At 41.8% G+C, this 23,120-nt stretch overlaps 1 long non-coding RNA gene across 1 annotated transcript; it reads left to right on the top strand.

The window, feature by feature from the left end:
• The first annotated feature begins 2,011 nt into the window (after nt 1-2,011).
• LOC123365611 lies at nt 2,012-19,305 on the top strand. The gene is made up of 3 exons (XR_006577657.1): nt 2,012-2,071; nt 16,580-16,883; nt 18,403-19,305. It is a non-coding gene; the product is annotated as an uncharacterized LOC123365611 (long non-coding RNA).
• The last annotated feature ends 3,815 nt before the right edge of the window (nt 19,306-23,120 follow it).

The following is a 23,120-nucleotide window of genomic DNA, read 5'->3' as shown; positions in this document are numbered from 1 at the left end:
TTTTTGCAACAGAGACAAATGAAACCCCCAATGTTTCAACCCTAAGGCCTCTATCAAAGAGTCAAGGCTCTGTTCTCCTGCACTCCCCTTGATAAAGGCCTGAGGGCTAAAACTGAGTTTTCATCTGTCTGTGCTACAAAAGCTAGTGTTCACTGATAGTCTCTCGCCACATCTGTTGCCTTTGTTCAAGAAATTTAAAAGTGTTAGGATGTGTTTGCGATAATTAGCAGATGTTTTATACCCTGGGTGCCCAAAAGGGTTCAGCAACCGTCAAAAGCAGTTAAATAACCACTGTTTCAGGGCTTTGGGGAGAAGTAGTTAAGTAGTTACTGTTGGCTACCATGGAGGAGATGATGGTGGCCAAGATTATTAAGCACCTGAAATCTACAATTATTATTCTTCCAATAGCTACGAAGGAAACCACAATCCCTGCCCCAAAGAACTTAAAATCAAGCCTGGATTTTTGTCAGGTTTTTTTTGTAAAGATTAGGCACCCCTGGCTATATTTTTACACTCTGGGAAGCCATGAAGAGCCTGCTAGTCAAGTCTGTATTTTAGCACTGATATTGTAGGTGTTAAAAGTATATGTATACAGTGGCCACCCACAGTGTTATAATAACTTTGCTTGCAACAGCCAGAAAAGTGATTACCAAAGGCTGGAAATCCAGTTCAGAGCCCAAAGTTACAGAATGGTTATCAGATTAATCTAACATAATTCTCACTTATGCTAAAAGAAATAGACTGCCAGGGTAGTTTGATATATGGCCCTCTCCCCTTCCATTACTCAAAAGGAATCCCTAATTATTACACATTAACATTATACAATCCAGAAATACAAAGCAGAATGTGGCCTAAGTTTTTGTTTTATGACTAGTGGAAAGTTCTCTTAGTGATTTTTTATGCCAGCACACCCTTAAAGTTGTGATTAATAGTATGCCATTTGGATGTCTAGCATAGGCCTCAGAGTGGCGATGGGGCATTCCCACCCACTTTTATCATGCTAGCACACTAATGCTGGAACACTACTTATTTATCCAGCAACTGAGGAGTTGACTAGTTGTTATCTGCTCTAAAATCATATAAATGTCCCACTTACAAGAGTCAAAGACAAACTGTCCCTAAAGCCTGGCACTGGTTTGAGGTTCTTAAGGCCAAATCCTTTGGTCTGCTCTGCAGCTGTATTTCCATTGCTGCACAGAAGTGAGGAAATGGGGGCTGGGGCAGAAATGAAATTAATCTCAATACGAGTGGACTAGAAAAATTACTGGGCCATGGGCCATGGATCTGTGCAGTGTCCTCTGATCTACTGATCCTCAATGTTTCCAACTCTCACAATTTTGTTGGGAGACATCATCTTTGACATTTTCCTGAAAGCCCCTGCTCCTGTACTCAAATGATAATGTGAGAATCTCAGCCTTTAAAAAAAAAAAAAAAAAAAAGTTTACAACCTTCATTGCTATGGAGAAAATTTTGAAAATGTGACCCAAATAAACTGTAAAGACAAATAAAAAGAACACAAACTCTACTAATGTTTAAAACTCACACCTTTTTTTCTAGGCCATGCTCTATGAATGATTAAGTTTGGCAATACTGAAAACCTTTCCCAGGAGGCATGTAGTAATTAGGCCATGACTACTACTACCATCCATTAACTAGTGGAGCCAAAGCCAAAGGCTACACATCATGCCTCCAGGAAATGCTGGGTATTACAGTGCAGATCCCTCTTGTGGGGGACCAGAATTTCATCCTTATTTTCAAGTAAATTCTGTTATGAAGATTAGACAAACCCATTTTCATAAAATAAAAATGGATCTCTACTTTTAAACAAAACCCAGTCTGTTTGCTTGGTCCCTTGTTAAAACATTTGGCAGCACATCACTGACATGATATGGAATTATGAGGATTCAGAAATTCTAAGGTGAGAAGGGTCCATTGTGATTATCTAGTCTGACCTCTTGTACAGCACAGGCCATAGAACTTCCCCGCAATAATTCTTATAGCAGATCTTTTAGAAAAACATTCAATCTTGATTTAAAAATTGCCAGTGATGAAGCATCCACCTTCACCCTTGGTAAGTTGTTCTGATGGTTAATTACTCTCACTGTTAAAAATGTACGCCTTATTTCCAGTCTGAATTTGTCTAGCTTCAACATTCAGCCATTGGATCACATTATACCTTTCTCTGCTAGATTGAGGTGACCATTACTAAATATTTGTTCCCTCAGTAAGTACTTACAAACTGTAATCCAGTCACCCCTTAACCTTCTCTTTGTTAATCTAAATAGATTGAGCTCCTTGAGTCTATCACTATAAGGCAGGTTTTCCAATTTTTTAATCGTTCTCGTAGCTCTTCTCTAAACCATCTCCAATTAATGATCATCCTTGAATTGTGGGCACCAGAACTACACACAGCTTTCCAGCAGAGGTTGCACCAGTGCCAAATATAAAGGTAAAATAACCTCTCAACTCCTCCCCTGTTTATGCATCCCAGGATTGCATTAGTTCCTTTGGCTACAGTATCACATGGGGAGTTGATTATCCACAACCACACTCAAATCCTTTTCAGAGTCATTGGCTTGGCTACACTTGAGAGTTGCAGTGCTGGTGGAGGCTTTCCAGCGCTGCAACTTAGTAACTGTCCACACCTGCAAGGCACATCCAGCGCTGCAACTCCCTGGCTGTAGCGCTGGCTGTACACCTGGTCTGGTTGGGGTGTAGCGATTGCAGCACTGGTGATTCAGCGCTGCTCGTCAAGTGTGGACACACACCAGCGCTGTTATTGGCCTCCAGGGTATTAGGAGATATCCCAGAATTCCTGTTCAGCCACTCTGCTCATCAGTTTGCACTCTAGTGCCCTGGCCTCAGGTGACCAGCCCTTTAAATGCCCCGGGAATTTTAAAAATCCCCTTCCTGTTTGCTCAGCCAGGTGTGGAGTGCAATCAGTGAATCTTTCCAGGTGACCATGCCTCCACGCGGCAAACGAGCCCCAGCATGGAGCAATGGAGTGTTGCTGGACCTCATTCGTGTTTGGGGGGAGGAAGCTGTTCAGGCACAGCTGCGCTCTAGCCGTAAGAATTATGATACCTTTGCCCAGGTATCAAAGGACATGCTGGAAAGGGGCCATGACCAGGACGCGCTGCAATGCAGGGTTAAAGTAAAGGAGCTGCGGAGTGCCTATTACAAAGCCCACGAGGGAAACCGCCGCTCCGGCGCTGCCCCCACGACCTGCCGTTTTTACAGGGAGATGGACGCGATACTTGGGGGTGACCACACTGCCAATCCAACGACCACGATGGACACTTCTGAGCCTGGTGGGGGACAGGAGCAGGAGGAGGAGGAGGAGCGGGGTGTGGAGGAAACCGAGAGTGAAACTACTGGGATGGGGGAAGACACCCCAGAGTCCCAGGAGGCATGCAGCCAGGAGCTCTTCTCAAGCCAGGAGGAAGGCAGCCAATCGCAGCAGCCAGCACTTGGTGAAGGACAAGCAGAGGAGCGGGTTACCGGTAAGCGGCTTTTATTTTCAGCATGGAAATGTTTTGGGAGAGGAGCGGGGGTTAAGGCTGCATGCATGCATGCCTAGATGTGGAATAGCCCATTGATGTGGTCTATCACCTCGCGGTAATCTGCTGCAGTAATCTCCTCAAAAGTTTCAGCCAGAGCGTGGGCAATGCGCCTGCGCAAGTTTATAGGGAGAGCCATTGTGGTCCTTGTCCCAGTCAGGCTAACACGTGCCGCGAGGGGTGGGAGGACCATTGCTGCACACAGGCAAGCTGCATAGGGGCCAGGGCGGAATCCGCATTGCTGTAGAAAACCTTCCCGCTCTTCCCTGGTGACCCGCAGCAGCGAGATATCTTCCAGGATTAACTCCTGTGGAAAATGTTGGGAGACTGTTCAGTGCAGATGCCCCCTGTAGCTGTTTGCTGTCCCCAACTCACAGAAACCCCTACACAGCCCTGAAGCAATCCGTCCCCCTTACTCACCATTTCGTGGCTCCTGTTGGGTTATGTGTGCTCTGTTTGGTTTGGGAAAAGTATGCTAAAGTGAAGACTGTAAACTCCTTCAGTGTGTGGGAATTACTGTCTGGATGAGATTATGAACAATGCTACCCCTGTTAACTGTTGCCATTTTTGCCTTTCCAAAAGCGACCTTGACTGCTGGACTGCCTGTCTCCACCACTGCACAGAGGCTACAAAATCTCAGGAAGAAGCCACGAAAAACCAAGGAAGACATGCTGAAAACAGTTATTGATCACTCTGCTAGAGAGAGTAAAAACCTGCAGGACTGGAGAGAAAGGGAAAGCAGGATCCGCCAGAGAAACGCAGTGGCCAGGAGGAAAAGCACAAAGCAGCTGCTAAGCATCCTGGCGCGCCAAGCGGACTCTATCCAGTCACTCGTAGCCATGCAGGCAGAGCACTACCGTGCTACCCCACCGCCCCCCCCATCCCAAAGCTTTTTCCCTTGTGCCCCAATGTCAGCTCAAAACCCCCTTCCCCAGCATCCAGGTTCTTACCACCACCAGCTGCCTCCAACACCTGTATGTTCACCAACCAGCCCTGAGAACTACGACCCTTACCCTCTGCACTCAACCCCCATCACCATGCAGTATATGCACCCTGAAGTGCAGCAATCATTGCACAGCACTCCAGACAGGACATATGCAAACTTGTGACTGTACAGTTCACCAACCCACCCCCGTGCCCTTTTAGGTTCCCAAAATGTTGTGTGTCTGTCAAGGAAGTTATTTTCTTTTCAATAAAACAATTCTTGGCTTTGAAAACAGTCTTTATTATTGCAGATAGTGAAAGATACCGTAGCCCAGTAAAGAAACAGGCACTGCAAATCATTTTAGGGAAAATTGAACCCTACTAACAGTGTAACCACTGCACTTCACTCCCGTGCAAGGCAGCAAACATTACTGTTGGCTTTCAGCCTCAAATTCCTCCCTCAAGGCATCCCTAATCCTTGTAGCCCTGTGCTGGGCCTCTCTAGTAGCCCTGCTCTCTGGCTGTGCAAATTCAGCCTCCAGGACTTGAACCTCGGTGGTCTATGCCTGACTGAATGTTTCACCCTTCCCTTCACAAATATTATGGAAGGTACAGCAAGTGGATATAACCGCGGGGATGCTGCTTTCCCCCAAGTCTAGCTTCCCATACAGAGACCTCCAGCGTGCTTTTAAACAGCCAAAAGCACATTCCACAGTCATTCGGCACCGGCTCAGCCTGTAGTTGAACCGGTCCTTGCTCCTGTCAAGCTTCCCTGTATAGGGTTTCATGAGCCAAGGCAGTAACGGGTAAGCGGGGTCTCCAAGGATCACAATGGGCATTTCGACGTCCCCTACTGTGATCTTCCTGTCTGGGAAAAAAGCCCCTGCCTGCATCTTCCTGAAGAGGCCACTGTTCCGAAAGATGCGTGCATCATGCACCTTTCCAGGCCAGCCTGTGTAAATGTCAATGAAATGCCCACGGTGATCCACAAGCGCCTGGAGAACCATAGAGAAATACCCCTTCCGATTAATGTATTCTGATGCTAGGTGGGGGGGTGCCAGAATAGGAATATGCGTCCCATCTATCGCCCCTCCACAGTTAGGGAAACCCATTTGTGCAAAGCCATCCACAATGTCCTGCACGTTCCCCAGAGTCACGGTTCTTCTTAGCAGGACGCGATTAATGGCTCTGCAAACTTGCATCAAAACGATTCCAACGGTCGACTTTCCCACTCCAAACTGGTTCCCGACCGACCGGTAGCTGTCTGGAGTTGCCAGCTTCCAGATTGCAATAGCCACCCGCTTTTCCACTGTCAGGGCAGCTCTCAATCTTGTGTCCTTGCGCCGCAGGGTGGGGGCGAGCTCAGCACACAGTCCCATGAAAGTGGCTTTTCTCATGCGAAAGTTCTGCAGCCACTGCTCGTCGTCCCAGACTTCCATGACGATGTGATCCCACCACTCAGTGCTTGTTTCACGAGCCCAAAAGCGGCGTTCCACGGTGCTGAGCATTTCCGTGAATGCCACAAGCAATTTAGTGTCACACGCGTCAGGCGACTCGATATCATCATCGGACTCCTCACTGTCACTTTGGAGCTGAAGGAATAGCTCAACTGCCAAACGTGATGTGCTGGCAACAGTCATCAGCACAGTCCTCAGCAGCTCGGGCTCCACTTCCCTCAGAAATCGCACTTCACACAGAGAGTAAAACATAGCAAGAGACTCACAATGGCGCCAAACGTGGCCGGAACAACTGTGAATGCTGGGATGTGAAGCAATGCACCACGGGGCGTTGGGACAGGAAGCGGAATGACCCGCACCCTTCCGTCCCCTTCCCACAACCCACAGCGGCAAAATGGGACGAGGTGCTCTGTGGGATAGCTGCCCACAATGCACCTCTCAATACAGCGCTGCAAATGCTGCAAGTGTGGCCACACTGCAGCGCTGGTAGCTGTCAGTGTGGCCACACACCACCACTGTTCCTACACAGCTGGATGACCAGCGCTGTAAACTCCCAGCGCTGCAACTCTCCAGTGTAGCCAAGCCCTCATCAGATGTATACATTTACCCATATTAAAAGGCATTTTGTTTGTTTGCGCCCAGTTTACCAAATGATCTAGATTGTTCTGAATCAGTGACCTGTCCTCTTCATTATTTACTGACCTGACACCATCAAAGCTATCCTTAAGAATGACCAGTGGTCTTTCAGGTACATGCAGATTTTTAAAATATACTACAAATACTTTTTAAAATGCAATATAGACTGGCATTTTTTAAATAACCATTAAAAATAGTGTGGCAAATTTGGAACAGAAAAGCTTCAAAAACAGACTCCAATGAGAAACTGCTGAGCTGGAATTGATATGCAAACTAGATACAATCAACTTAGGCTTGAATAGGGACTGGGAATGGCTGAGCCATTACAAACGTTGAATCTTCCCTTGTAAGTATTCTCACACTTCTTATCAAACTGTCTGTACTGGGCTATCTTGATTATCACTTCAAAAGTTTTTTTCTTTTACTTAATTGGCCTCTCAGAGTTGGTAGGACAACTCCCACCTTTTCATGCTCTCTGTATGTGTACATATATATCTCCTCAATATATGTTCCATTCTATGCATCCGAAGAAGTGGGTTGTAGCCCACAAAAGCTTATGCTCAAATAAATTTGTTAGTCTCTAAAGTGCCACAAGTACTCCTGTTCTTTTTGCGGATACAGACTAACAGGGCTGCTACTCTGAAACCTGTCATTAAAAATAGATGCATACCAATTATGTTAAGGGAAATTCACAGTTAAGGCTTGGGGTGTTTCGGTCAATGTGACCCTCTGTTAGCAGAGCCTTTGAACAGTGGAGAATGACAAGGTGTGTATGTAGGTAAATGTAACCAGAGATCTCCATTTGCTCCACCTCTCTCTCTGTTAAATATAGGACTTGTCTATGGGGAAATTAACCAGCATGACTCTTGCAATAGCTATACTGGTGGATGCTCTAGCCCAGAATAAAAGAGACTTACAGTCTACTTTGTGAAAACAGGCTTGAACAACTTGGTGTCTTAGTCGGAATAGCAAACTGCCTGTTGGTGGAGCAAGATCATCACTACACTGCTACAGGAGAAACTTGGGTTCAGCAGCAGACTTGGGTCTGGCACTTCCCCAGCCAGGAGAGAATTTCAGTGCATTATAGAGGTGCTGATAAGCCTCGCCCTTTGGACATTGCTGAAGTGAGGAGGAGCAGCTGCATATTCAAAGAGCTCCTCGGGTTGCTAGGGTTTACACAAATGTATTGACATTCTCCTTGCAGGAAACTGCTGGTATGCATTCCCAGCAGGCATTAAAGTCTAGGTGATTGAGGTGGTGAAGAGAAAACTTCAGATGTAGAGACTCTTTATCTCTGAGCAGGAAGGAGCACTTTCATGTCTATCCGAATGACAGGACTGAGAGAGAGAGAGAGGAGTAATTCATAAGACAGTCAGATAATAGATTGTTTTTTATATAGTCATAGTTGTGCATAGCATTTCACTCTAAGGTGATAAGAAGATATTGCCCCTTCAATATTTTAATCTAAATTAAATCATAACACAAAGCAATGACAACAATCCAGGTATGTAGGCCAAGGAAGTGCTAGGGGGAAGACATCAGTAGACACAAGAAGAGGAGTTAGCAGTGTAGTTCTAGCCATGTTGGTCCCAGGATACTAGAGAGACAAGGTGGGACGAGGTAATATTACACAGAGCTTTTCTTCGGGTATGGAAGAGGAGCGCTGCTTTAGGGGAGGGTAGATTTTCCTATAGGGAACAAGAAGAATTGATTAGTATGGTATATTTCAGGTTGATTATTTTGGCTTTTATATTTTAATATACTATTTCAATTTAATCATTTTAAATTCTATATTTTATGGGTTGCAGTTGCAGTGTTGCCAATCTTATGATTTAAATGCATGTTCCATGACATTTCATGTTTTTCTTAAAGATCCAGCTGATGGAGTCATGTGATCTCATGCAAATGTCAACTTTATTTTTTTTCTTCTGTTTAAGTGCACCTCAAAGGCTCAGAAATTGAAGGCAAATAAAAACCTCAAATTTTGTTAATTGCCTTAAAAATCATGAGATATTTTTTAAAGGTATTGGGAGGGGGCTGACTCATGATTTTTGAATGCTTAGAGTTGGAAATACTGTTATTGGAAGGCCTCCTGGGACAAGGACTGAAATTATTTTGTGATTAGAAAATCTGGGGTAGCAACCAAAAAACTAAAGAATGTCAGAGCAGCTACATGAAAAAAGCAAAGTACTGGTCCTTTCAACCCATTCCATTTCCTACAGTCACACTGAGTATTGGCTCAGCCTTGAATTCTTGCTTTATCCACTAATGACAAAGCTACAAGTTTGTGTACCAAGTATACTTTATTAGGAGAAGCAAGTTGTATAGATAATAAATACACAGACACACACTGTTGCCTACTCACATACTCAGAAGGAGAAAGAAGGGGAGAGGTTAGTATATTCCCCAAGCAGAAAATAAATGATGTTTGTATTTGTGTTGGGCTCTTGATTCCCATGAGGTAGTTATTAGAAGTCTCCTTCTTGTATTTAGTCATGTTTGGAATTGTTTTAAGGATATTTAAGACTCTTTTCCTCACGTTGTCACAAGCTCATTACCACAGAATTACATTATACAAACAAGAGCTGGCTAGAGCCAACTTGGCTTGGCTACTGCTGTCTGAGGGAATTGGAAAAGAGGATAATTTCCCTTGCCTTTGGAAAAAGGCAGGCATAGACTGATCAGCAGACAAGCTCACCTCCTCTCCGTCAGTGCTGGACCACATGGCTTTCTTTTCCTTAGAGTGGCTCTCTCTTTAAATGACTGGTACTTTCCATGGACCGCATTTTTGGTAAGTACAGTGTATTTCTGCACCAAAGCCCAGAGGATTAGAGCAGTAATGAATTTTCATCTCCAATGACTCTTTAAAATACAGCACTGCACAATAAAGTCTCCACTGCATCACTGCAGAAATAATTACTAAAAATGTGGTGGCTATAAATATTATTCAGTACAATGGAGAATCACTTCGACAGAGAAAAAAGCCCAGAGGAGGGGTCTGGAGAGAGTTCAAGCTAACCCAATTCCCTATCTTTCCCAAGAAGACAACACTGATTATATCTATGAGGTTTTCCCTTAAAGTTCCCTGGGACTTTAGCCCATTTATAATTTATCAGGATATTAACATTTTAGTCCGATTTGAATTACTGATAATACTGTCCTGGGCAAAATAGCCTGAAACAGGCCAGATTTGGATACCCTCACTCATACTGAGTTGCACAAGCAGTCTTATTATAAACCAGCAGGACTACTTGTGGAATAAAGTATGTTTATAAGGTATTGGGAATTCAATAGGAACAGTGGATTAATTTTGGGATAACAATCCTTATCTTTAAGACCCTCCACTCTACTAGACCAAATTACCTAAAATACCAGCTCTTGCTCAGGGACCTAAACCTCCTTTGACAATTGCATTGCACAGAAACAATGAAACTATCAAGTTCAAGGGATAAACTCTTGAAGCAGGGGACAACAGTCTGACAGCTGGCCCAAGACTAGGAAAATCCCTAGGTAAAGATGACCACAGACCCCAATCAGACTGAAATGAAAGATTTACTTTTTTAGCTTTACCCCTCTACAACAGCAGCAGCAATAAAGTAAAAAAAGAAGACAGTGGGGGAAGAGGAGAATGTCAGTTGGTCACACACACACGCCAAAAGAGGAGGAGGGGAATAATTCTAGAAACTTGCTAAGGAAGGAGGAGTAATATAGTATACTTAGACCCTATATTGTATTCGTTCTTTTTTGGGGGGTGGGGAGAGGAGCAGAGAGGCAGTTCAGATACTATTATGATGTGTGCCTGACAGGAACATAGGGACATAAAGAGAGAGAAATCTCACTTTTCAATTTCCCCATTGTCCATTCTATGAGATGCTTTGTTGTGCCACTACACAAAATTCTAGGTTTTTCAATCCAGGTTCACATGTCCATTGTCCCATGATTAGATCTGAAACCATGGGACAATGCTTCTGGGCAAGACTTCTCCGTGACTCAGTATCACATAAGGCTTTTGTTAATTCCAGGTGCAATTAGTCCACAAACAGGAAAAAGGGGGTATATGCCTCCTGGTGTATATTTAATGCTTATTATGTTCAGCCATGCAGTTGCCCAAACCGTGTACAGACAGATGCTTAGAGGCACCCGCTAAAGTTTTTCATTTAACATTAGGAATTGGGCATGCAATACATACCCCCAATTCATCCACACAATAACCTTGGCCAAAAAATGACATCTCGGATGTAAATCAATTATTAATAACGTGGCTCTAAATGAATATGTTTCAATGGCAAGAGAACAGTGGTACAGGTTGGTATATTCTAGAGCACTTGAGTAACTGGGGTTCCATTCCCAACAGTAGAGGGAAATCATCAGTCTCAGCCCAAGTTATTTCCCGACCTGACTGCAGCAAAGAAAAGGCTGTGTTTAATGAAGGCTTTACCCTAAGGAAAGGATACAATTCCATGATATTAGAATAGCCTTACAGTGAGTCACAGCAGAATTTTGCCTTTGATTTGGAGGACTGGTGAGCTCTGTGCTCTGGCCACCTCCCCAACATCTTTCCTTCTCTGCAGCAACTGAATGGCTACATGTCTCAGAATATTTGCAACAATCTCATAATTGAGATTCATTCTCCTTAGCCCAGAGGGCAGAAGCTTAGACTGTACTTTTGTCCTGGTTTGCGGTACTTCACAACACTGCTGTGTCTAATCCATCATACCTAGGTATTTATCTCATGCCTATCAGTGAATTTATTTGATAATCTCTCTCCTGCACTAACAAAGCATCTTTTTCCTCCAGGGTAATGTTTGAAATGATTCTCCCAGAATTTCTACTGGAGAACAATTCTAGGAGTTGTTTCCATGTTGTAGAGTGAGGATTTTAAATCCTAGCTGATCTAGTCCACACTTTTCCTACTATGTTGTCTCATCCTTCCTTCTGAATGACTTTGTAAAAAACATCATCACAGGATATTTCCTTTTGCGGTGCCCAGGTGTTTCCACCTGATACACTACAAGAAATAGTCATCCAGTGATGTTAGAAAGGTTGTTTTCTCTTAAGGCAGGCAGAAGACTGAGGATTTTACTTATGGAATTTTTAGAAAAGTAGAAGTTGTATTAGAGCTTCCTTCTTTACTTGGGTTATGTTTTCAGTGTGACTCAAGCTCGCTAGTTTTAGCAATCTCAGCCATGTTAAAATATCTTTAGTGTTGGGAAGAGATGCAACTCTAACCAATGCAAAATAAGCTATGCAAGAAAAGACTGCTCTAAAAGCAGGGCTGGAATGGCACACACCACACTGGACAAGGAAAAGCATAAGCACAAATCTACCCACCTTTGTTTTCCCATGGCTTACTTAAATCCTGCCTTGCATGGAGCCCTTAAAGATTAAAAGGCAGGTTTGTTATGTAAGTAAATATGCTGTGGCTTACACATGCACTAGTGTTGTCCTGCCATGTGGGAACAGCTGGCCTCCCAATTCCTAGGCTGATGAAGGTCTAGCATGTCATCATGGTCTCTGGGAAAAGGGGCAAGTGGCCATTTGTGTTCACTTTTCAGTTCTTTTCACAAAACCAATTTAGAGAGAAGCATCTTGATAATTTTGAAATAAACTGCACATTCCTTTCCTCCACAGACCAGATGTAGATGTGACAGCTGCCATCAAGAAGGACAAATTTTAAAAGGTTGTGGGAAAACAGCAGCACAAGGAAAGGGGGGAGGCAATGGGCAGTCCCCTTATCCTGCTCTCTAGGGTGAAACACTGATGTCATCAAAGATTCAAAGCTGCCAACACAGGGAGTCACTACACTTTGCCATGTGCTTATTAAAAGAGGTGTTGTGAGGAATAGGTAAGTAAGAGAAAAAGGTGTAAATCATGCTTAGAAACCACATATGCTGGTGTCTCTGAATCCATTCATGGTCTTTCACTAGCTCTGTTTTGTATTCTGTACATCTGTGGATTTTTTTCCCTAATGTTTCCTATCATATCAGCTACAGAATTGCCTGCATGGAGGTGTCCATCAATTATACTGTAGACTAGGTGTTTCTCGTAACAAAAGACACAAGTTGTTTAATTCACTGTATTGTTGTTTAATTCACTATGTATTGTGCAATGTTACCCAGGTGCCAGCGACATCCTTCTGACCAGCACAGAGGCTCAAGGGACCAACCCAACATAAATTTTTAATGGGATCAGCTGTGACACCATATACACAGAGAAGACCTTAAGGCCTTAAAGTCATCCTATTGGAACATTTTTAGGGGCCCAGAAAAATTGGTTTAATTAATCTTCTTTTTTCAGGATTGCTTTTTTTCCCCCCAGTATAAATTATGTACACTGAAAACCTGCCAATTATAGCAAATTAAGGGACTTGGCAAGTGCATCCCTTGGAGGCAGATGGTAAATAATATTCCGATTCTGACTTGAAACAGGGCTAGTGCTTAGCTGGTGCAGGATTGAAAAGCAGTCCAAATACATGAAATAAAAGGGTTTAATATGAACGCAAGTACTGTAGGTTGCTTTTGGGGGTGACAATGATAGCACTGAAAATATTGATAATTCATCATTAATATGCTGTACCCTGAGTGGCAGAAGGATTTTAGGTCCTTTTGCCCTATTTTAAAAACAACAACAACAGTTATTTATTTTTGCTTTCATGTGAATGAAATCAACAGCCATCTCATTCTTTCTGAAGCAATTCCAGTTAACATGACAGCATCATAGCCGAAGGAGCAGCTTAAATGGTGCCCCCTCAAACAAAGATAGGTTTTTCGCCTTCCTCCGAAGCATGGGGCAGGGGTCGCTTGCTTAAGGAGTGGGTGGATCGGCTTATGTGGCCTGCATCTTGCAGGAGGTCAGACTAGATGATCATAATGGTCCCTTCTGATCTTGAATTCTATGATTCTATGAGTGGACCATGGACAAACATTCAAAGGCAAAGGGAGTCTAATCTCCTGGGAAGTGAGGATCGGGAAATGCAGGAGTGCCTGTACTACTAGCCTTCCATTTCCAGAGAACTCTGTTTCCCACTTAGGTTGCAAACGAAATGAGAGTGCTGGCCTCAACCTGTTGCCCCAATGACCACTTCTCCATTGCACAAACCTACCTGACAAAGAGTTTAGAATAAATGACCGTCTCTGTTACAGCCTGCAGTAACAGAGATGGTGCCAGTCAGAGGTGCACTGGCAGGACTGCATTGGGATTGGAAACTCTATCTGGGAACAATGATTGTTACTAATCTGACACTCTCGGTATTGCTAAAATACACCAAATTTAATTTGATTTACAAATCTGAAAGCACAGAGAGACCTTTTTTAAGAATCCAGCCATAGATAAGAGGGATGACACAGTCAAGTATGTGTTAGTCATTTAATTCATACTTGGGATACTAAATTTAGGAAGTGATTCAATCATCACTCACAATTACAGCTATTTTCAGGCCATAAGTGAGGCAGCATACCAGCGCTGATGCAAAAACATACCACAATTAGGTCCTGCAAATGCTGTTGCGACAAGGCATAGTTTCCTAAGAGCATTCAATCTAACTGTGGAATCTGACTCTCTCTCAGGGCACACCTTACCATAGGATTTCATTTTGCACATACAGTAACCTGCCAGTGATGTCACTGGAGTTCTGCTTCCCTTGATATACTCCTCAGCACACAATAAGAAGATTAATTGTGTAGATACATTGTTAAAGGGCACAGAGAGCACTTATTTTACCACCCTCTTCAGATGGATATTTGTACCCAGAAAGCACTAACACGGGGTTACTTTAAATGCTATAGAGAAAGTGGAGATGGACAATAGCTGCCAAGAGTCAATGGAACCTTTTCTAGGAATTTGTGGCTTTTCTCTCAGACAAGAGCACAGAGTTCTGAAGAAATATGTAAATAATTAAATCACCAAAAAATCTTTATTCAACTTGTTCATAAACACACAAAATACAGAATAATTCAGAGACTGAGGGTGAAATCCTGGCCCCACTGAAGTTCATGCAAAACTCCCATTGAACAGAGCCAGGTTTCAGCCTGAATCTCCACAGAATTGCCTATTCTTTGAAATTACCTGCAATACTCACTCAAAACAGAGTAAGTTAATAGGCAGGGGCCATATCATTAACAGAGTGACTCCAGGTTAGACCAGCTGAAGATCGGACGTAAAGGTTTTCAACCCTAACTTTTAATGTCTCTCTCTTCTGGGTTTTAAATCAAACCCATAATATTAGTTGAACATAAAACTCCTCCGATGGTAGAAAACAAATTATGCCATGGTCAGATGTATTCAAAGGCTTCTTCAGTTTACAGCTAGTCAAATTAACCACACCAAAAAAAAAAGTCATTTGCTAGGCTGTGAAAACAAAAAGGTTTTGCTGTACTTATAAAATGTTAACGAGCCTTGTATTCTTTTGGCTTTCTTCTGTACAAAAAGTAGTTTTATTCTGGTTAAAAAAACCCCAACACTTTCTTAATCTTAGCAAATGCATCCATTCCAATTCGCATCAATCCAGGAAGTTGATTTTGCTGATGCAAAGTACTTCAGAGAAAAATTAGAGTACATAGTCTCATAGAAATTTCAAAATGTGCATAGGTTTTGAGAACATTAACATGAATTTCACAGTAGTTTTGGGAATTGCCATCAGATTAGTGAAGAACCTGGGAATTACTGCAGATTTTATATTGCCTAACTTTATATATTTATTTTGCATGGCTCAGGTTTCTCAATGCAAATTTGCAACTGTACAGTTCTACCTCTGACCTAACACTATACCATTAAACCCAGTAAGATTTAGCCTGGTTTCATTTATTTATTCCAATAGCAGAAAAGCCTATCTACAACTACAGATGCTTATATATGCGCAGAGCTTTACCTTGGATCAACATTGATACTTACATTCTTTCAATCTATTGTACACAATATTCTACCCCCATAGCCTGCTCTTACTCTATTTTAACCCACTTCATCAAGGAAAGGCTAAGGAAAAGGTAAGCCTTAAGGTATGCACTGAAGGCCATTACATCCAGGTTCCATCAGACCAAAGGGGCGACAGGGGATGGATCACTTGATGATTATCCATTCTATTCATTCCCTCTGGGGCACCTGGCATTGGTCACTGTCGGAAGACAGGATGCTGGGCTAGATGGACCTATGGTCTGACTCAGTATGGCTGCTCTTATGTATGGGAGTATGTTGTAGAGCTGCAGTCCTTTCAATTACAAGAACCTGACAGCAACTCTCATTTAAATCTGCTAGTTCAAGTGCCTCAGATGATCAGAACTGCCATGAAACGATATCAGGCAAGAGGCAATCTCTAAATGTTTGACTATTATTTATAATGCATATTTACAACATGGATTGTAATAACTCAGTCAATGCCATTATGCTGTGATACAGATTAACAGTAGCATCCAAGTGGCTTACTGTGGATCTACAGTACACCATAGTGTGTTCTAAATAGTCTCATGAAAAATAATGTGCCCACTACTGTTTGCTGTTTAATGATGAGACTGAAATTTCCAAATACATCTCTACCCCGATATAATGCGTTATATCTAACTGGCTTTGATCCGCTGGAGTGCGTAGCCCTGTCTCCCCGGAGCTCTGCTTTAACACATTATATCCAAATTCATGTTATATCGGGTCACGTTATATCAGGATAAAGGTGTAATCTTATATCTTTGAGATTGTTAAAAGAAGAGACTCAGCTGGTCGCAAAGACATTGATGTATCAGGAACAATGCCACAATATTCCACTACAAATGGGTACTCACTTGCACCTTTGAAACAACATTAGATCAAGCAATGCCTCAACTGCGGTGCCCTCCCAGTAACATACCAGAAACTATATATTCACCTGACAGAACACATAGAAGGGTTCCTGCTCCCTTGATAGACACCCATTGCAGCAGTGTCGTTTGCCACAGCCAGTCTTAAAAACTTAGTTCTGACAGTGTGAAGGAAGCACCTGCCTTCCAAGACTTCTTAACATGTGTGTGTAACCCACAGGTGAGTGGGCGTTAGCCGTCCCCCTCTGTGCCAATCTACATAGGACAGGAGCTGCTACAGCTTGAGCTGAAGAGCCAAGGGGATGTAATGACTCATATCTCCAATGGTAGAGATGGATATCAACTCCAATTCAAGCAGCACATCTCTGACAACAGTTCCACTACAGAGGTCCAGTCCTCCTCCCAGATATCTGCCATTCCCCTCCATCAGCAGGAAGCACATCCTGGTCAGGGAAAGGGAAAAATCACATTTCCCTGGAATCCTTGGACAACTCCCTCCCTTCTTTTGAAGATTTCCTATCAAGGTATGAAGGCCTTAGGCCCTAGTCCTGCAGTCTTCATGTCACATGATCATTTTAGAGACTGTTCCCAGATGTACAAGATTGGGACTTTAAAGAGCCCAATCGGACGTAAGTAATTCTGCCAGTCTACCCACCCAAGGCATCATACCATGCTGGGTCAGGTCATTACTTCAGTCTCCTCCAGGAGGCCTTAGGTGATGGCCTGTGAAGCCACTTCAGCAACAATGCAAATTAAAAAAAGATTAGGGACTTGAGATTTACCATAGCATAAACACACACAAACAAAGTCATGGCCTAGTGCCTTGACTGGACATGGCTTCCCTTTTGTAGGGGATGCACATCAAAGGAAACCTAATAAAAGTTAAATCTTAGGAGTGGTGTTCAGAGTCCCACTTGGAAATGCCTTCATTACAGAGTGAAATTGAGGAATACCTTTGGTGTGATACTAGGAGCCACCAGATGGTGATATTACAGATAGTTCTGCAAATTGTGTGTGTGTGTATATAAGAGTTAGATCTTGAAGAAACACTCTTAGCTGCAACAGAGTTTTTTTTCTGCTTAAACAAAACATTATATGCTAAAAACATGCCACAGGAGGTTTTTACGTGCTCCTGAGACAACCAGCTGCAGCTGAACCTAGTTAAACTAGGAGCATTAAAAAGGGGGTGGGCTGCTTTCAGGGAGAGAACAGACATGTGCAGCCTAGAAACATGACAGGGAGCTCTAGAGTCTTAAGAGCATCTCTGTATACATTGTTTTGTTTGGGGTGTTTATACAGCATTTGGTTGTTTGGACTGGAGCTGTACAAATACTGCAAAGCAGTCTTCACAAATATTCATTTGAATTCTGAACAGCTGTTTGTTTTAGCTATGGTCATGCTCCTTTTTTCAGTATGTGTGTGAAAACATTTTTGTGAACATGAATATTGGAGAATGGCTATCCTGCATGTGAATGTCTCTATTTGCATGTGAACAAGGGTACTCACTGTTCGTTATTTTCTGTTCTAAAAAGTTTCAGTTATCCAAGAAGGAGCATGAAAAATACCATGACAATCATACACCACTTAGAGATGAAGTAAACAAGCTAAAAAAATGTCACACAAATTGTGTGTTGAAGAATTTTTAATAATTAAGGCATTTTTAGAAATCAAAGTCTGGTCATGGATAATTCACAAACAGAAGCAACGGCTAAATCTGAGAGATGAACTATTCACAATGAATACTTTCACCTGCCCTAGTTAGTATTTAAAGATTTTTAAGCTGCTTGAAGGTGGTGTGGCCAAAGACTTAAATGGTTTTATTATTTGTGTTAGGATAGTTCAGGGAGTAGGACCCCATTGTGCCAGGTGCTGTACGCACATAGTAAGAAGATGGTCCCACCCCCAAAGAGCTGACAGTGTAACTGACGGGTGGAGCACAAGGTAATAGCGAGACAACTATGATAAGCACAAGCAGCATCAGTCACAGCACACCAGCTGCCAGCAAGCCTTCACACCAGATTTGTTTTGGTTTGGTTTCTCCAGGGGAAAAAACTCTCTAAATGAAGCTAAAACCCTCAAGAAGGCTTCTCTGCTGTACTTGGGGCTCTTGCCAAGTTCCTGCCCAGCTGTGTGAACCCAAGCCCTGACACAGCATTATATAAACTATTGATGAGCTCTTTGAAAAGATACAAAGCTCAGCCAAACCTGCTGATCCTGTTGAGCTGTAAGAATTAGACTGAAGAAAATAACAAGCCATCTATACCAAAAGGAAAACCAAGAAATGTGAAAGATGAGACTGATTCCTTTGAAAAGATAACAATGAAAGCTATTTTACAGCAGTGCAGTATGCTATTTAGCAAAGCACAAGGGCGTGAAGAAAAGAACAATAGCACTTTTCTTTGCATCTGGAAACATATGTTCAGTATTGCCATTTGACCACTAACTGTGTGTTCCTCAGAAGGACCAAAATAGTTTTCCTGTCTGGAATGTGAATAATCTTCCTAAGTCCACTGTGACTTGAGGCTGTATCCCTTTCAGGGAGAACTGACATAAGCATCCAATTCTGATGCTTATGGGTATTTTAAAACATGGCATCTTAACGATTACATGTTCATCCCCCACACCTCTCTTTACCAAGGTGCTAGTGACTGTGTTATGTTTCACGCTACTCAAACACTAATATTTTTGGTTATTGTTGAGACAGTATAATGTAAGGAGGGCCAAAATGGGTTCAGATAAATTAAGAACTGACCCTAACCTTCTCCCAGAACTCAAACCTATACCTAAGCTTCTTAGAGCTTTATAAAAAAGTTAATTTTCTTCTCCCCTCCCTTCCCTTTTTTTCTTTACACACATACACCTCTTAAATTTCTAGTTTGGTGGAGAGCTAGAAAGAGATGTACCACAATATTACAAGACAGGCAATTTTTGTAACAGTTCCTGCTAAAGCGGAAAATGAGAACCTTTGAATGCTTATCTGAACATGCTATAAACTCCACATCTTTTGCTGTACACCTTTCATTTTTTCTATACACTAAACTAATATAATTATGTCAAATGTCAATAAAGCGGTACTGAAACTACAGCTGACTGGGAATTTTTTACCTAGGCATTGAAAACTAAGCTGTTGGTGAGAATGGATCAATTCTAATAAATTTCTCAACTTGAAAAAATGTTGAACGATTTCAAAAGTGTCAAAATGGGACATTTTTAAAATGAAAAATTTGCGCATCCTGGTTCAAAACATCCTCATTTTGAAATTGAGGCTAATTATAGTAAAAATTAACATTAAAGGGTCAAAAACTAAACAATATATGATTTGATTAACAAACAAAACATTTGCATTTTCTCAAGCCAAATTATTTTTCAGTTTGTCACTTCATGAAGATTTTCAAGATTTCAACTTTTTGTCTTGATCTGGGATGAGAACATTTTTGAAATTCTCAAATATTTTCCCAGAACAGAAGAGTAGTTTCCCACCATGCTATAACTGAAACATTACTGGTACTTCTGGTGAGAGGTGGTTGATACAATTACTGAGAGGTGCCAGAAATACCTATGACAACAAACAAATGTCTTATATCAAATCCAGCCAGAAGGAAGATAATGTGGATCAGTGGGAAATTGGTTCTTACTTCTAGGGTCCATTTACACTAAAAAATTACCAGTTCTTCTCCCTTAACCAGTGTTGAAAGTGGTTTAGGGCTTGATTTTTAGGGATGCTAAGCACATGAAGTTCCCATAAACTTTATTTGCAATTAGAGTAACCAGATGTCCCGATTTCATAGGGACAGTCCTGATTTTTGGGTCTTTTTCTTATATATCCTATTAGTCCCCACCCCCTGTCCTGATTTTTCACATTTGCTGTCTGGTCACCCTATTTGCAATTGCAGGTGTTCAACGCTTCTGAAAGTTAGGCCCTTTATTACTAGCATATAAGGGACAAAGCCATTTTCAAACCCATGACTGAGACTAATTTACAAATAGATCTGTTCTTTGCAGATGGATAGAGGGCATTCCAGCAAAAATGATTGTGACAGATGGGCAAACTGAGGCACAGAAAAGTTAAGAAATGGTCAAGGTCACAGAGAATCAGGAACAAAACGGAGCAATGACTCCTGGTTCCCTTCTCTAATCATTAGATGCAAGACATAAAAAATACCACTTATTCATATGCTCTGACATGACAAATTCAACCAATAATGATATTTTTTAACATTTTCTCCCTAAGCAATAATGAAAACCCTTGAAATTATAGATCCAATTAAATCACACCTATTAAACACAAAGACCAGTTGCCTGGCCATTCCTTAAGTCAGCCTCCATTCATTTCTGCTTTCTAGCCATGTGAGTTCCAAAGGAAGTCTGAACAATCAGCAGCACAAACTCACTCAGAAGGACAAAAAGAAAATTTGTTTTTACATATTTGCTTTTTTTTTAAACTCTCCCCTCTTCCCCATTTCAGCTTATTGCAGAAGGAGCAGTAATGCTCAAAGAGTTAAAACTCATTCACAATAAGCACATGCCTATTTTTTAAGCATATTCTTTTGCACTCTCCAGAGTTACATGCACAACACCCAGTTCACATGCACATTTGGGTGTGGCACTACCCCTATGTGTTTGCTGGGTCAGGTATTTCGTGCCCATAATTCACACACAAGCACTTTAAAAATTTTGGTTCAATGTGTGCAATGAGAAGGGATCATCTTGGTCTGTGCCCAGACTAAGTGAAGAGTTGCATCCAACAATAAATTTGTTGTTTTTCTGGTAGCTTATTATGTGATATTACATTAATAGAAGCCTAAGGTCTGATGCAGAGAGAGGCTGCCTAACTATGCATGCTCCGACAAATATCTATCATATCTGAGTGCCATTCAGAGCAGCTTAAAATGTTTGCACAATCATCCAAGGACTGCACTACGTCTGAGAGTTTGGAAATAGGTAACAGCACCTTTTTCTGATCATTTCAGGAGTGTCGGGATTTACTAATGGTACTTGTTATTTCATTCATGAATACACCTAATACTTCATAGGTCATGTGACAATACATTTGGCTAGTTCATCGTGTGCCATACTCAGAAACATCTACTTCCCCAATACAACACGTTCAGTTTTAGTAGAAGCTATAAACAGGAAAAGCATCCACAGTTCTAGCTTGCAACATACTCTGAAAATAAATCCATGCAACTTTAACTCTTTCATAGAAGAGCAGTAGAAAGTGAAGGATCTGTTCATTTATTTTCCCATGAAAAAAATAAACAATTCCCTTACAACACATGGCAAAGAGACTTGTATTAAGTGTATTTGAAATATTTGTCCTTTGTTCCAGAAGAATATACTGTATAATGATAGTATAACAGAATGGTCAAATGGTTTGAGGGCAAGTCCTTTCAAAATAGTCAGGTATATCCTCCCCTAGGAAAATGGATTTTTTTTTTAAAAAATCATGCTTGATGCAACCTGATGAGGGTGCAAAAATTACTCTTCAGAAGAGTTTTTATGAGACCTAGTGATAAGCCTGCTCATTTCGCTGTTGCGCGAGAGAGGGTGACTTTCTTAAACTTCTCTTCATCTTGGCCAAACTTGGGTATGTCCCAAGAGCATCTTCCGACACAGCAAGTGGGAAAAAAATCTGGGGTGGAGATCTACCATACAGCAAAAAAAGGCAACCCTGTACACATATATACATCCTGATACCCCAAGAGATTACCCCAAATATTTGTCTGATGTTCCAAACATGGGGCCAAGAAATATTGAAAGAAAACAATTATCTTTGTGCGAGGTGTCCAATAAAAACTGAGGATTCAAAGGGTATTCATTAAGAAAAGTTTACTAATATTTGCAATACATTCTGAAAATAGAAGGCTTATTGTATCTAGTATTTTAAGAGAGGCATTGGTTTATTGTTTTCTTTCCTTCAACTTTATAGTGAACTAAAATAAAGGGTTTTAAAATTTATTTTTAAAAGTCATGCTTAAACTTAGTCCAACGTATTTCCTTATCATTTCAGTCACTGTTTCCCCACATTAACATTCTGTATGCCACATGCCTATTAATAGGTTATATGAGCATGCACTGCAGACATATTCACCGGCACAGTTGCACATATGGCTGTCACTCTATGTTCAACATTCAAGGATAGATTCTTGCAGAAAACATTCCTGCCCTCAGATTTCCACTGGCCAATTTGACATCCTCCCCAGTTCAGAGACCCTCGCTGCCACCTCCCAGGGCATGCTTGAGCCTATCTGTATGCTGGCTCTATGAATATTTAACAGAGAGTTTGAGAGAAGACTTACTGGAGATCCATCTGTTAAGCTGCTGGAGCAATACCAGGGACCCCTGAATTGGCTGCACACTCAGTATATAATAATGCCAGGATTCAACAGTGAATTTAAGATATTCAGCTGATCCACTGTCCAAAGCAGGCTGCCAGAAAGAGAAGGATAGCAATGGTGTATAGATGGCAAGAGTGGAATTTACTAGCAAATACAGCCAAAGCTATCTGTGACTAGCAATAAATAGTAGCCTTTAGCTACCACTCTTAATGACAAGTTTACAGTTATTCTGCCCTACTTAAAACACAGCTAAAATATGACTTGAACAACCCTGGTATTATTATATTATAGCAACCAGGAAATCACATGGCAAACAATATTCATTGGACTTATCTGGTTTCTAACAGTCATATCAACATCCAATACTATATATCAGCAACAACATTTAGGGGGGGTACGGGGGGACCATCACCTCAAATCAGT

This window comes from Mauremys mutica, chromosome 3 (assembly GCF_020497125.1).
Source record: "Mauremys mutica isolate MM-2020 ecotype Southern chromosome 3, ASM2049712v1, whole genome shotgun sequence".
NCBI classification, from domain to species: domain Eukaryota; kingdom Metazoa; phylum Chordata; order Testudines; family Geoemydidae; genus Mauremys; species Mauremys mutica.
The sequence above is the reverse complement of the archived record's forward strand: the minus strand, read 5'-3'. Positions and strand labels throughout refer to the sequence as shown.